Consider the following 12,339-nt stretch of genomic DNA (forward strand, 5'->3'; position numbering starts at 1 on the left):
GCGAAAAAGTGAACCAAACTTGAATTTATTTTCTTATTCAATTTGGTTTTAAGTAGTATAAAACAAAAATTCATAAAACGGTCGAATTAGTATAACTTAAATTTACCATTTCCCAATAGACTAAAATGCATTTTAAATCGAAAATGAAATTATATTTGGTTTTTTATGCATATTATTATTTTTTTCATTAGATTTTTTCAAAAACTATTTAATGTAAAAAATAAATATTTAATTTCAGAGTAACCCAAATAAATTTGAACAACTTTTTATATTTCCCCTCAGCGTACAATTTAATAGAGAATTGGTAAGTTTTATATTAAAACTTTGGCTTTCTTTCAACTAGAATATTTATTTTATTATATCCTTCACATCGATAACAACACAGTTTTATGAGTTTATTTAGAATACTTCATTATTTCTCTAATTGTTTCAGGTACATATTTTATGAGATACGTTTTCCAAAGAAAAGTTGAATTCCTTACACCATTTTATAAAATGGCCCCAAATATGGTAAGTTACAAGCTAAAATGAAGAATTAAAAATTATATTTCATTACATGGTGTTAATTTTTATCAATATTCATTTTTGTTTCCATTTTTTCCAGCAATATATGTGAAAAAATTACCTACGATGAATACGATGAATTCTCTGTTCCACGTGGTCATAATTTTTATTCACAAAAAATATTGTATTAAGAACTTTCATCATAAGTTTTTATAGTAAAGTACTTTTGCTTAAAGAAAGTTTAATTTTAAAGTATGAAAATTTTCATAATTGTAAAACGGTTTGTTGTTCCTTTAATTATTTAATTTCTCTGTACTGTGGAATGATTGATTTATTTATAGTTTAGTCGTCGACATTTTAAAGAGACTGTTAACCAATTCTTATTACCGGGTTTCCCACAAAATAAGCAAGTAAACCAAAATAATACTGACTTTTTAACTTGGTAGGGGTATATAAATCTTATGGTGTTGTAAAAATGAACTAAACTGCAATGTTATATATGAACTAAAATTTAAGAGAATTATAAACTAGACAAGTTAAAAAAATCTTAAGGGCTAAATCATGGTCAATATTACTACAGTTTAGTTCATTTTGCAATGGAAAAGGGTTCACTGTTTTTTCAGTGCAAATTAAAAAAATCTTGCTTTTAACAGTAAAATAACAATGAATTAAATTAATATTAAGGTGTAAAATTGGAATAGTAATTTAATCGTTTAATTCTTACCTTTTCTAGGTAGTGAACATACCTTATAAATTATAATGATGACCACTAGCGATAAATTATCGATAACCATTGCATATATTTGTATCTCATTGTAATTTATCACTCTTTATACAATAAACATAGACTCTACAGTAGTCTCTAGACAACTGACATCAAGTGCGTTTCATTGTTAGGAAGGCATCTTTTATAAGATTCTAGTTTCCCTGGAATATGTAAGTTAGTTCCTAGCCTTGCTAGCTCATTTGCTTCGCAGTTCCCCGGTATGTTCCTATGGCCAGGCACCCATATTAGGTGAATATTGTGCTGCTCAGCCATCTCGTTGAGAGATTTGCGGCAGTCGGTGGCCGTTTTTGAGCTGAGGAACACAGAGTCCAAGGATTTTATTGCAGGTTGACTGTCTGAGTATATATTAATGCCAATATTGCTTGGAGCATTACTTCTCAGCCAATTCACCACTTCTCTTATTGCTAATACTTCAGTCTGAAAAACACTACAGTGATCAGGTAATCTTTTCGCTATTCGAAGTTCCAGATCTTTAGAATATACTCCGAAACCCACTTGTACATCCAATTTGGAGCCATCAGTGTAGAAACCAAAGTGTAATCCACCAAGTTAGGCACATCTGTGACCGTAACTTTTTTCCGACCACAGCGATTGCTCGCGCAACCGCACAGCCGTTGTTGCAGCTGATTCTTCTTGTAAGCTTCAGCTTTCCTAACATTTGGCGGAAATATAGTCTTGGTGGTATGAACATCAAATTTGAAACTGATGTAGCGATGATCTGAGAAGCTATGTTCACTTAAACTTGCCAATCAGATATCATTTCGTTCAGTTCTTGCACGGCCAAGGTGACGTCCAAAACTTCTTGCTTGTTTTTAGTGACAAAGGTTGGAGCATCTCCCTTATTGCAAACTACCAAATTAGTACGCAAAATAAACTCTAGGAGTGACTCTCCTCTTGTATTAATGTCACCACTTCCCCATATACTATGATGTGCATTTGTGCAATGAGTTTTGTCTTTGTTTTCAATGACTCCTCAACTAAGGTATTAACGGCACATGGAGTCATCTCCCTATCATGTCCCATGTAGACCGGAGATATCCAATATTTGCATTTGGCTATTTCTAAACTGGCAACGGCAGTGTCTGTATTGCACATTGAAGGAAGCAGAAACAAGTTGAGCTCGTTTTTAGCAATTACACAGGCTCGATTTACATCATTACCAGTATACTGCAATAGTTTGAACTCCGGAGTACTTAATTCACATATTTTGTTTCTACACGGACGAAAAAGACTGTTTTTCATATGTTTGGGTGTAAAAATTATATGTTTGGAACTCAAATTTTTAAACACAATATTTTTAAGTGCAAGCATATAATGTTCATAAACTAGCATAATATGTTTGGGACATATATGTTAATATGTTAGAACATATTATGTTTGGGACATAAAATGTTTGTAAATATAATATGCTTGGATGCAAACATATATTAATATAGAAATATACTATAAACATATATGTGTTTAGAAAGAGAGACATAAAGTTTATGCTGGAAGTAAAATAATGAAAGTAACCAATTGGCGCCTTAAAAATATATATACACAAAGAAAATTCCATTAAAGATTGGAAAAATACTATGTGTGAATATAAACAAGTATAAATTTACAAATTTGGAGTAAACATATATATGTTGTGATATAAGACCGCCAAAAATTGTATATGCTCATTCGGAACCAAGAGAAAAGACATTTAAAAAAAAGCATGAGTTTTGTTTATCATTTTCGCATTACGGGCACTTTTTTTGTTTCGTCAAAACAAATCGGAACGTACACTGAAAAAACAGTGAACCCACCAGGAAGAAAACTTTCGGTTAATTTTAGAAAATTTTGAATATTTGTAGACAATTTTAACTAAACAGTATTACAAACGTTGGCATCACGCCGATGTCATAAAAATAAGTAAATATTTTTCGACAAATACAAGAAATTTATTAGACATAACTAAGTTTTTTCACTTGTTAAAGAAAATTTTGTAGTTTGAAGAAAAAACTTGGAGTTCAAAATTGCAAGAATGTCTTTAGTGACATACGAAGTTCACGATGGACGCATTTTGGGTAAAATTTACAAATTAAAGAAATTCTGAACTACTTTGTGGAAGACACGAATTTAGTTAATCTTTATGCTTTATTTGAGTATACTTTTTTCCTCGGGTTTAGTTAATTTAACTAACGTACACAAAAAAAGTATTAGAGTAAAGAAAACTTTCTTCAAACATAATATTTCTAAATATGTTTCAAGTAATGATGTTTCAAGTAAAAACGTCTTTAAAATAAAGTGTTGAAAAACATGTCATATTTTTTAATGATTTTTGCTTTGTAGTCAAGATGCAAAAATGCAACAAATTTAAAGACAATTTCATTTGTTTTAAAGATTTTTTCTGAATTATTAAGTCAAGTTGACCTTAGTTCAAAATTTTTTCTTTCATGTTATGATACCCATTTTCAAGTCAAATCACTTAATTATAAGGACAACACGACTTCATTGAAAAGTTTATCGACTTTTGAACATGGAAAAAACTTTATGTTAGAGAAATGCGTCGTCTAAGCTAAGCAAAATTTGTATTCTTATTTTAAGGACATCAAATCTTTGGCCACACGACAATATTTTTTTCAGTGTACTCTTTTTAGAGTTGTTACAGTAAAATGAAAACATTGGGAAACAGTGAAACAGTAAGATCTATAAAAACAAAGTTTAGTTCCTCTTTATTAATAAGTAGTCCAAGAGGAGTTGACGGATACTTTCGAAAATAAAAGCGGACATTGAGTTTGAGTTTTGCCACTAAAATTATTTCTCAGTTTAACGGCAAAACTCGCATCGGTAAAACCAGAATAACATTATAACTTTTTTTGGCAAATTGTATTATAACTTGGCGGGGAATGATCCAAAGCAACAATTGAATAAGTTTATTTTCTTTATAATAAATTTTTAAAGAAAGCAAACAATTGTTCACACCTAAATAAATTTATGTGTTGGTTGTAAAATTATTGTTTCGAATTTAAATATAATGTGCTTTTGAATGGTTATCGTTAACTTTAGGATTCGATTGAAAAATATTTATATATTCCTCGACTTCACATTCTTCCTTTGTAAGAGTTTTTTGAATTTCTTCGAAAATTTCAAACTTGTGTACAAAACCCTATTTTGTTACAATTTTTTTTATTTTTGCAATAAAAAATAATATATGATTTGAAATCAGTCCATTTCGTTTGTATCAAGCACTGTTCTTTTTGTGAATTTAAGTCTTTTATAAGACACACTTTACAGTTTCGTAGTAAAAAGTTAATATAGTAGTATGTAATGTTGAACACCTTTTCGGGATATTCCGAACGTATTTGGAATATACGTAAAAAAATATATGTAAAAAAAAAAAAATAAAAAAAAATGGTGTCGGTCGAAGCAGGGATCGAACCCAGGACCCTTGGCATGCAAGGCGGACGTACCAACCACTGCTCCACGTCGCCAACAAATGTATGTTTAACAATGTTATGTTGTTAAACAATGATATGTTTGCATCGGCTCGTGGGCGCCGCAAGCTATGCTATATAAATATGATTTATAACGATATTTATTTATAAAATTTAATAATTTCTTCTACAATGTTTGTATTACAGAAAAAGGTGCTAAGAACTAAAAAACTCATGGTAGTGAGAAAAATGCGAGGGAATATACAATTAGGCAGAAAAAAAATTGAGCACAATCTTCTTTGGGAGAAAATTCTTCTAAGCATATAATATTTTTGGGTTCAAAATGTTTCCAAACATATTATATGTTCACATAATAACATATAGTTTTTTGGAAGACAACATTATTGAATTTGGATGGAAAAATACATAATGTTTGGAACTTAGACCACCCAAACATATTATATTGTTTAGACCAATATGCTTTCAAACATATTATATATTGGAAGAAATCAAACATATAAATGTTTGGGCAATACCCAAAAATTTATATGCTTGAAGCAAAATGTGTTTGGGAGTATATGTTACAGAAGCGATTTTTTTTGAGGGTGTATAATCACATGGTTCTTGAATAAGAACTATATCTATGTACCCTTTCATCAGGAGAACTTTTAAGGCAGCACATGCAGCCTTACAATGGTGAAGATTTATCTGGAGGACCATCGAGATTTTCAACAACCGTCACATCAGCCATTTCAATCGAGTCATCAAGAATGTCCTCTTCAGAGATTTCGGTGACTCTTGCGATAACCATAGGTTCAACTTTGGTGAGTTTTGAGGCAGTAGAAACCTTTTCTCGCATACGGTGTCTATCCATGTCTGCATCTTTGGTATCTCCCTCAACTTCGCAAGAGGATCCGCTTACTTCTGGTTCAGACAGAGGTTTGTCCATTTCTGAATCCTTTAGCTGATCGCTTTCATATACCATCATTTGGATATAATGAAAGCCATAACATAGACGGCCCTGAGACTTTGCTAGATGTGGCAAAGACTGAGTGTTCAATATAAACACTGCATGCCGTCTTGGTCCATCCACTTCATCTAAACGGCCAACCTTCCAATCAGCTGTTGGAAGATCTGGATTGCATTGTTTCAGTCTATTTAAAATAGATTCAGGGTCAGGAGGGTTTGCAGGTATCCACGCATCTGCTCTGGGTCTAGCCGGTATGTCTTTCTTGTCGACTAACTCTAGAGCAGCTCCCTCCCAAACTTCACTAATTACTATCAGAGCAGCTTTAAAACATTCTATAGACCTCTGGTCCTCAAATGCGACTAGCTTAAATCGTCCTTGATACCAACCCGCCTCTTGGTGTCGAGGATCTGGGCCAGGAAACTTTTCCAGCACCTGTGAGTAGACGCCAGACAAAGCATTCTCAATCTCCCCCCATTTTTGCTTTGGAACCATACCGTCCAATGCTCCTTTATTAATGATAGCCATCACAAGGCTGTCTTTAACAACTGAGGCAAACGATCGTTGATCCCTTTTGGAGGATGGCAGCTCATCCGGTGATCATTCCCTTTTTCCAGCTTCAAGAATTCCTTGAGCCCATTTTAAGGAATCGTTTTGTTTAGCCGACAACGTGCTTGTACTGATCCTATTTTCTTTAGGATAAACAAAGCATTTCTGCGTTCCTTGAATCTCTTTCGTGAGGGATTACCTCCTTTTGATGCCGTTACCTTGGAAGAGGTTCGACTTGTCAAAGTGTCGCACCTGTCGACCCGTCTACAGGTCGACTAATTGGGCCTAAATTTTGGTCATTGCCCAAATTTATAACTCCAGTCGATACCCGTCCACTGGGCCTTGAAGTTAGCAACCCAGTGGATGTCTTTGAATTTCTCTGCATGGTGACCTAATATCCCACCACACTTGAAATTCGTAGTAGGTACTTATTACGACGATTTTATCCGCTATTAAAAAAACACGTCCGTTCCGTTCGACGGTTGAATAGGGCATGATTGTCTCCTTCTAAAGCTCAGCAGATTACTTCCAAAGAATTATTGTGAGATTCTTAGCTCATACCTGAGCAATCGATAATGAATTTACTAATCTATATCTGTAGGAGTTCCGCAGGGCAGTATACTTGGACCTATGCTGTATCTACTTTACACTCACGATATGCCTGTTAACGAAGATTGTTTCATTGGAACATTTACAGATGACACAGTTTTAATGTCAACTGGAAAAACTACAGAGGTATCAGTACATAGCCTGCAGGCATCTCTAAACAAGGTTCACCAATGGACAAAAAAACTGGGGAATAAACAGTAGCAAATCTGTTCATGTTCATGTGAAAATTGCCTCAAGATACAAACCCCTAAATATAGGCAATGAAGAAGTGCCTTTTTCAAACTCAGCCAAATATCTTGGTTTTACACTGGATTCTAATGGTGTTTTCTTTTCTGAAAAAAGTGCTTTGCCTTCATTTTGCCTGTACAGAATGCGCATTTTTAAAATGTTACCAGCAACCTAAAAAAATGCTATCATTTCAGCGGGCAGAAAAGAATTCAAAGAAGGAGGCAGGGCAATCGCAGCACTCTCGTTTGTTGGCAGTGCTGAAAATGTCCGTAATTTGCCTCTATGCGTGGCGCTATTTTCACAACAGAATTCAAAGCCTTTTCGCACTTTTGCCTGTTTTTTTTTAGAAAAGAACCTAAAAAGTACATTTTCCGGGTAAAATGCAAAAAAAGTGCGCATTTTTTACAAGAAAAGAAAACGTCATAAATTAAATTGGAAAATTCATATTGATAAAAAGTGCGAAGAACTAAATATTAAATACCGCAAACTAAGCTGGTTAATCGGAAAAAAATCAGTCCTGTCCACAGATAATAAACTTTTAATATATAAACAAGCATTAAAACCAATGTGGTTATATGACATTCAACTATGGGGATGTGCGGCAAACAGTTCTATCGAGAAAATACAAAGGTTTTAAAACAAAGTGATAAGAAGTGCAGTAACACTCCATGGTATGCCCGAAATAGTGACCTCCACTTAAAAATGACTATGATAGAGTATGCCATTTTTTACAGTTCTAACCGATCACTCTTGTCTTCAGGTGCCTATGAGGCAAAACAATTTAAGTGGACGCCTCGCCACATGGAGTTTGAAGTTACAAAGATACACATTTAAGATTGAGCATAGAAAGGGAACAAGAACTTAGTACCTGATATGTTGTCGAGACTTGATATGGAAGAAATAACAGCTAACACAACAGGTATTTTGAATTTTGACTCTGAAGAATTCAAAAGTGCGAAATATTTGGATTTGATTGATTCTTTACAACAGAACAAAAATGTACTACCTGACTTGAAGATTTGTGAGGGTATTGTTTACAAAAGGGTGAAATTTAACACCGATAATGTCGAATCGGAGGCAGATTGTTCGAAGACATGGCTACCTGATGAATTGACGAAGCAACTAATAAAGAAATCTCACGACGAAAACACTCTACATGGTTGGGTTGCAAAAACTTTGTATAATGTCAGAGAATATTTTTATTGGTCATCTATGGTCAACCATATAAAAATTACGTTCAACATTGTGAAGTATGCAAGGAGACTAAGCAACCGAAAAAACGCTAAGACCACCGATGGGAAATGAGATCATGACACAAAGGCCATTCCAGAAAATTTATATAGATTCACTCGCCACAAGCGAATGCAAGTGAGCGAGTGAACAAACCATCCTCAGTAGCATACGGAGTTTTATAAAATCTGATCAATCGAAATGGGATGAAAATCTCTCAAAGATTGAATGTTCACTTCGAACAACAATTCACTCTTCGACTGGAACAACACCATATTTTGCATTAATGGGATATAACATGATTACTCATGCGGATGCATATAAAATATTAAGGAAATTAGGGGCTTTAGAGGATGGTGAAACAAATGTTCTATCGAAAGCACCACAGATGCATCAGGCATATTTAAGAAATGAAAGAACTTGCAACAGAAGAAGCCGACTAGTCACATTCAAACCTGGCCAAGAAGTTTATCGTAAACATTTTACACAAAGTAATTTTTCTAAGGGCATAAATGCCAAACTGTGTAAACCATGGTTGAAATGTATAATTCGAAGGGCAATAGGAAATAGCCAATATGAGGTTGAGACCCTTAGAGGCAATCTAATTGGAATTATTCACGCTCAACACCTTAAACAGTGAACCAAAATTTCTACTTAGGTATAAAATCTACTTCTTCGTTTACCACCTTTTGTTATTCATTACAAAACACATAAAATTTGTTTATTGCAGCATCAGTGTTGAAAATCCTTGTTGACAATTTTTGTTGAAAATCCGTTTTGAAAAATAATCCTTGTTGAGAAATTGTACCTGCAAAAGAGAAACGAAATTATTAGAATATGACAAACAAAAGGTACTTGTGGAACATTCTCCAATCTGCAATGGATATTGAGGAAGAAGTCGATGCTTTTACAAAGTTGATACAAGTGGCCTGGTAGAGTACACCAAAACCAAGTATTCAAACAAATACGCCTCAGTATCCCCAATACATAGTAAATCAGGTAAAATATAAAAGAAGGATTATTTATTTATTTATTTAGTCTATGGAATACATATCCTTACAGACTACGCAATAACTTAAATTAATATCAATATATTACTAATGCACAATACCATGTAATATTTGCTTCAATTTCTCTTTAGAGAGAGTAAAATTTAAAAATTCATATAAAGAATTATATAACCTCGTTGCTTTGATAACTGGTTCATTAGCAGTATAGGAAGTAAAATGTCTATCAATATGAAACGGAAAGTGATAACGTAGAGAGCGGGATGGTGCATTAAATTTAACACAGTGTAACAATTCTGGGCAGTCAACCGAAGAGTTGATAATACCATGTAAAGAAAATAACGAATCTATATCTCTTCTAGAACTCAAAGATTTTAACGAAATTAATGCACATCTACAAAAACTCGATCCTTCAGATCTGATGGAATGACCTTATCCATCAATCTGCACATGCGTTGGGCAGCATTGCACAGTCCAAAGGGCATTACCTTAAATTGATAATGAGGTCTCCCTTGGACTGTGAATGCCGTCTTCGGCCGGCTAGATTGCTCTAAAGGAATCTGCCAAAAGGCATCCTTTAAATCGATGGCAGATATGAAGTAAGTATCACCGAGTCTACTTAGCAAGCGATCGATATTCGGCAGGGGATAAGCGTCCTTTTTAGTCACTTTGTTTAGTTCTCTTGCGTCTAAACAAAGTCGATTCTTATTAGGTTTTGTAATGGACAGGTTTTGTGAATAAGCGGTGGCACTCTTGGCGTTTTGCTGCGGCTGTAGCTCGCCGGAAATGGGGGGTTCTTCCGCTCTATCCATTCATTTAAAAAAAAAATTAAGTGCCTGGTGGAAACATTATTTTTATAAAAAGTTGAACAATGGACGGTTACACAAATTTGAATTTGAAATTTAAAATAAAACGGACGGACGGACATTCTAGAAAAGAATCATACAACTTTGTTGGGATGTGGATGTAACCGCGAATGAACTTTGGGTTTGCTGGGCTGCCCTCCCTCTTCATGATCCAAAGCGATCATCCTGTGAGAAACTTTTGTGCCCTACTGTTACAAAACATCTCCCTTACAGTGACTCACAGAACTTCTCTCACAGTAGCTACATTCCCGAACCTTTCAGAAAATAATCAACACATAGTGTTTCAAATTTAAATCAATTCACATTTCATGCATATATTCGAGTAAAAAAAAATAAAATTATTTAAAAAAAAAAAGGTAGGTATTAAAAGGTAATGTATAGTTGAGTATATAAGGTTGTGGTAAATAAATAGGGTAAGTAAGTATATAAAGTAATTATAAGGTAAGTATATAAGGCTTTGGAACAAATAAATACAATGAGATGGTAAGTATTTGAGGAGAAATAAACTAACCAAAATTTATTTATTGCTTTAATATACTTCTATTCTTGTTAAGTTTGATAATTAAATTTTCAAGTTTTCGTTAGTTCAGTTGTGCTTTGCTATATTTTATTTTTAATTATCATTATTTTTCCTCTCACAACAACAAATTTACTTAGTAATAATGCATAATTTATAATTCAGTTTTTCTCTTTTTGTTTTACGATTTTTGGTTTCTTTCCTTTCGATTTTTAATTATTCTTAGTTTCTTTCTTTTCGATTTTTAATTTATTTTTAGTTTCTTTCTTTTCGATTTTGTAATTTTTGAATTACTATTAATGTTTGAAGTAATATTCAAAGCTGGTTTAATATTTTCTCTTGAAATATTTAATTTGATTTTTAAATGCATTGAATTTTCAGAATTTTTAATTTTTTTTCTGCAAATAATTAATTTCACTTTCACGAAATGATAAATGATTCGTGATCAAATAGAATGGTTCTTATTTGGGTTTGTTTCAAATTTAATGGGATATTAAAATCAATAAAAACTTCTTAAGTAAGTTGAACCAAATTCGTTTTTTTTTTTTTGGTAAGTATGAAATAGTTGAATTTCTCTTCTTGAACTTCTCTTCGAACTTGACAATTGACATCAACCACGTTTTTATAGGTTACCATGAGTCTAATTGATTATGTAACAGACAATTTTAGACTTTTTTACTTTATAATTTGGTTCCAGAGCTAATTATTTGATTGTGCACGGAAACCAGAGATGGATTTCGTCCACCACGAAGATTTCTCTTAGTTCTTGTTCCTACTGGGTACTTGTACTCACTCAGCTGTCTGGGATCACTTTCATAGACCAATTAAAATAGAGACATACCTTGATAATTCACCATGGTGTTGTTTATTTGCAGTGCGCAGTCATTCCACTCAATTGCGCAGTCAAGTGACTCAATTTCTTTTTGGAAAACGAGAATTATGGTACAAATCAGTCAATTTGCATTACAAAAAAGGTGTGGATGTATATAATTTCATATGCTGTTACAATATTTGGTGTTTCATCAAGAAAACAAAGCAAAGAAACCAAATTAAAGCCAACTTTAAAAATCACTCATTTGCAGACGAAAAAGAGCCATCTACGGTGTGTAGACAAACTACAGCGCTGTGAATTCACTTTCGTTGTCTATACCTTCCTTGGTCTATGTCACTTTGCATTACCCCAGTCTACCATATGGAGGTACAGTATTGCCAACCTCCGGATAATTGTGGTGCACCTATTGACGTACAGGTGTCTCGGGTCTCATTTGCACATTAACCAATAGCTGCATCCGATGACCAATCTCATCCTGGAACTGCATTACCACAAAATCCTTGTACACAAATAAAATAAAAAGAAGAAACAAATGTACGACGGATATAAGATTCTTACCCGAGTTTCTCAATATCACACAAAAAAAGATAATAATTTCGGTTTCACCAAACAAAAACTGCCTATGGATTTTCCTCTAACCCCCATTTTCATAAAGCTCCGTTAGTGTTCCGTTAACTAACCAACTTTTAAACCGTATTATGAACCAAGCTGTCATCTTGCATATATATTCCATATGCTAGTTAGGAACTTAACTGACGAAAATTTTTCGGTTAAAGTTAACTGGAGAGAAGATATTTGCAATTTACTTTCTGTTAATTGTCAGTTAAAGCCTAACGGAGCTA

The 12,339-nt window shown here is 33.5% G+C and overlaps 1 long non-coding RNA gene across 1 annotated transcript; it reads left to right on the forward strand.

The window, feature by feature from the left end:
* The first annotated feature begins 11,492 nt into the window (after nucleotides 1–11,492).
* On the forward strand, nucleotides 11,493–12,048 carry LOC142223114 (uncharacterized). The gene is made up of 2 exons (XR_012718576.1): nucleotides 11,493–11,639; nucleotides 11,748–12,048. It is a non-coding gene; the product is annotated as an uncharacterized LOC142223114 (long non-coding RNA).
* Nucleotides 12,049–12,339: the final 291 nt, after the last annotated feature.

This window comes from Haematobia irritans, chromosome 2 (genome assembly GCF_050003625.1).
Source record: "Haematobia irritans isolate KBUSLIRL chromosome 2, ASM5000362v1, whole genome shotgun sequence".
NCBI classification, from domain to species: Eukaryota; Metazoa; Arthropoda; class Insecta; order Diptera; family Muscidae; genus Haematobia; species Haematobia irritans.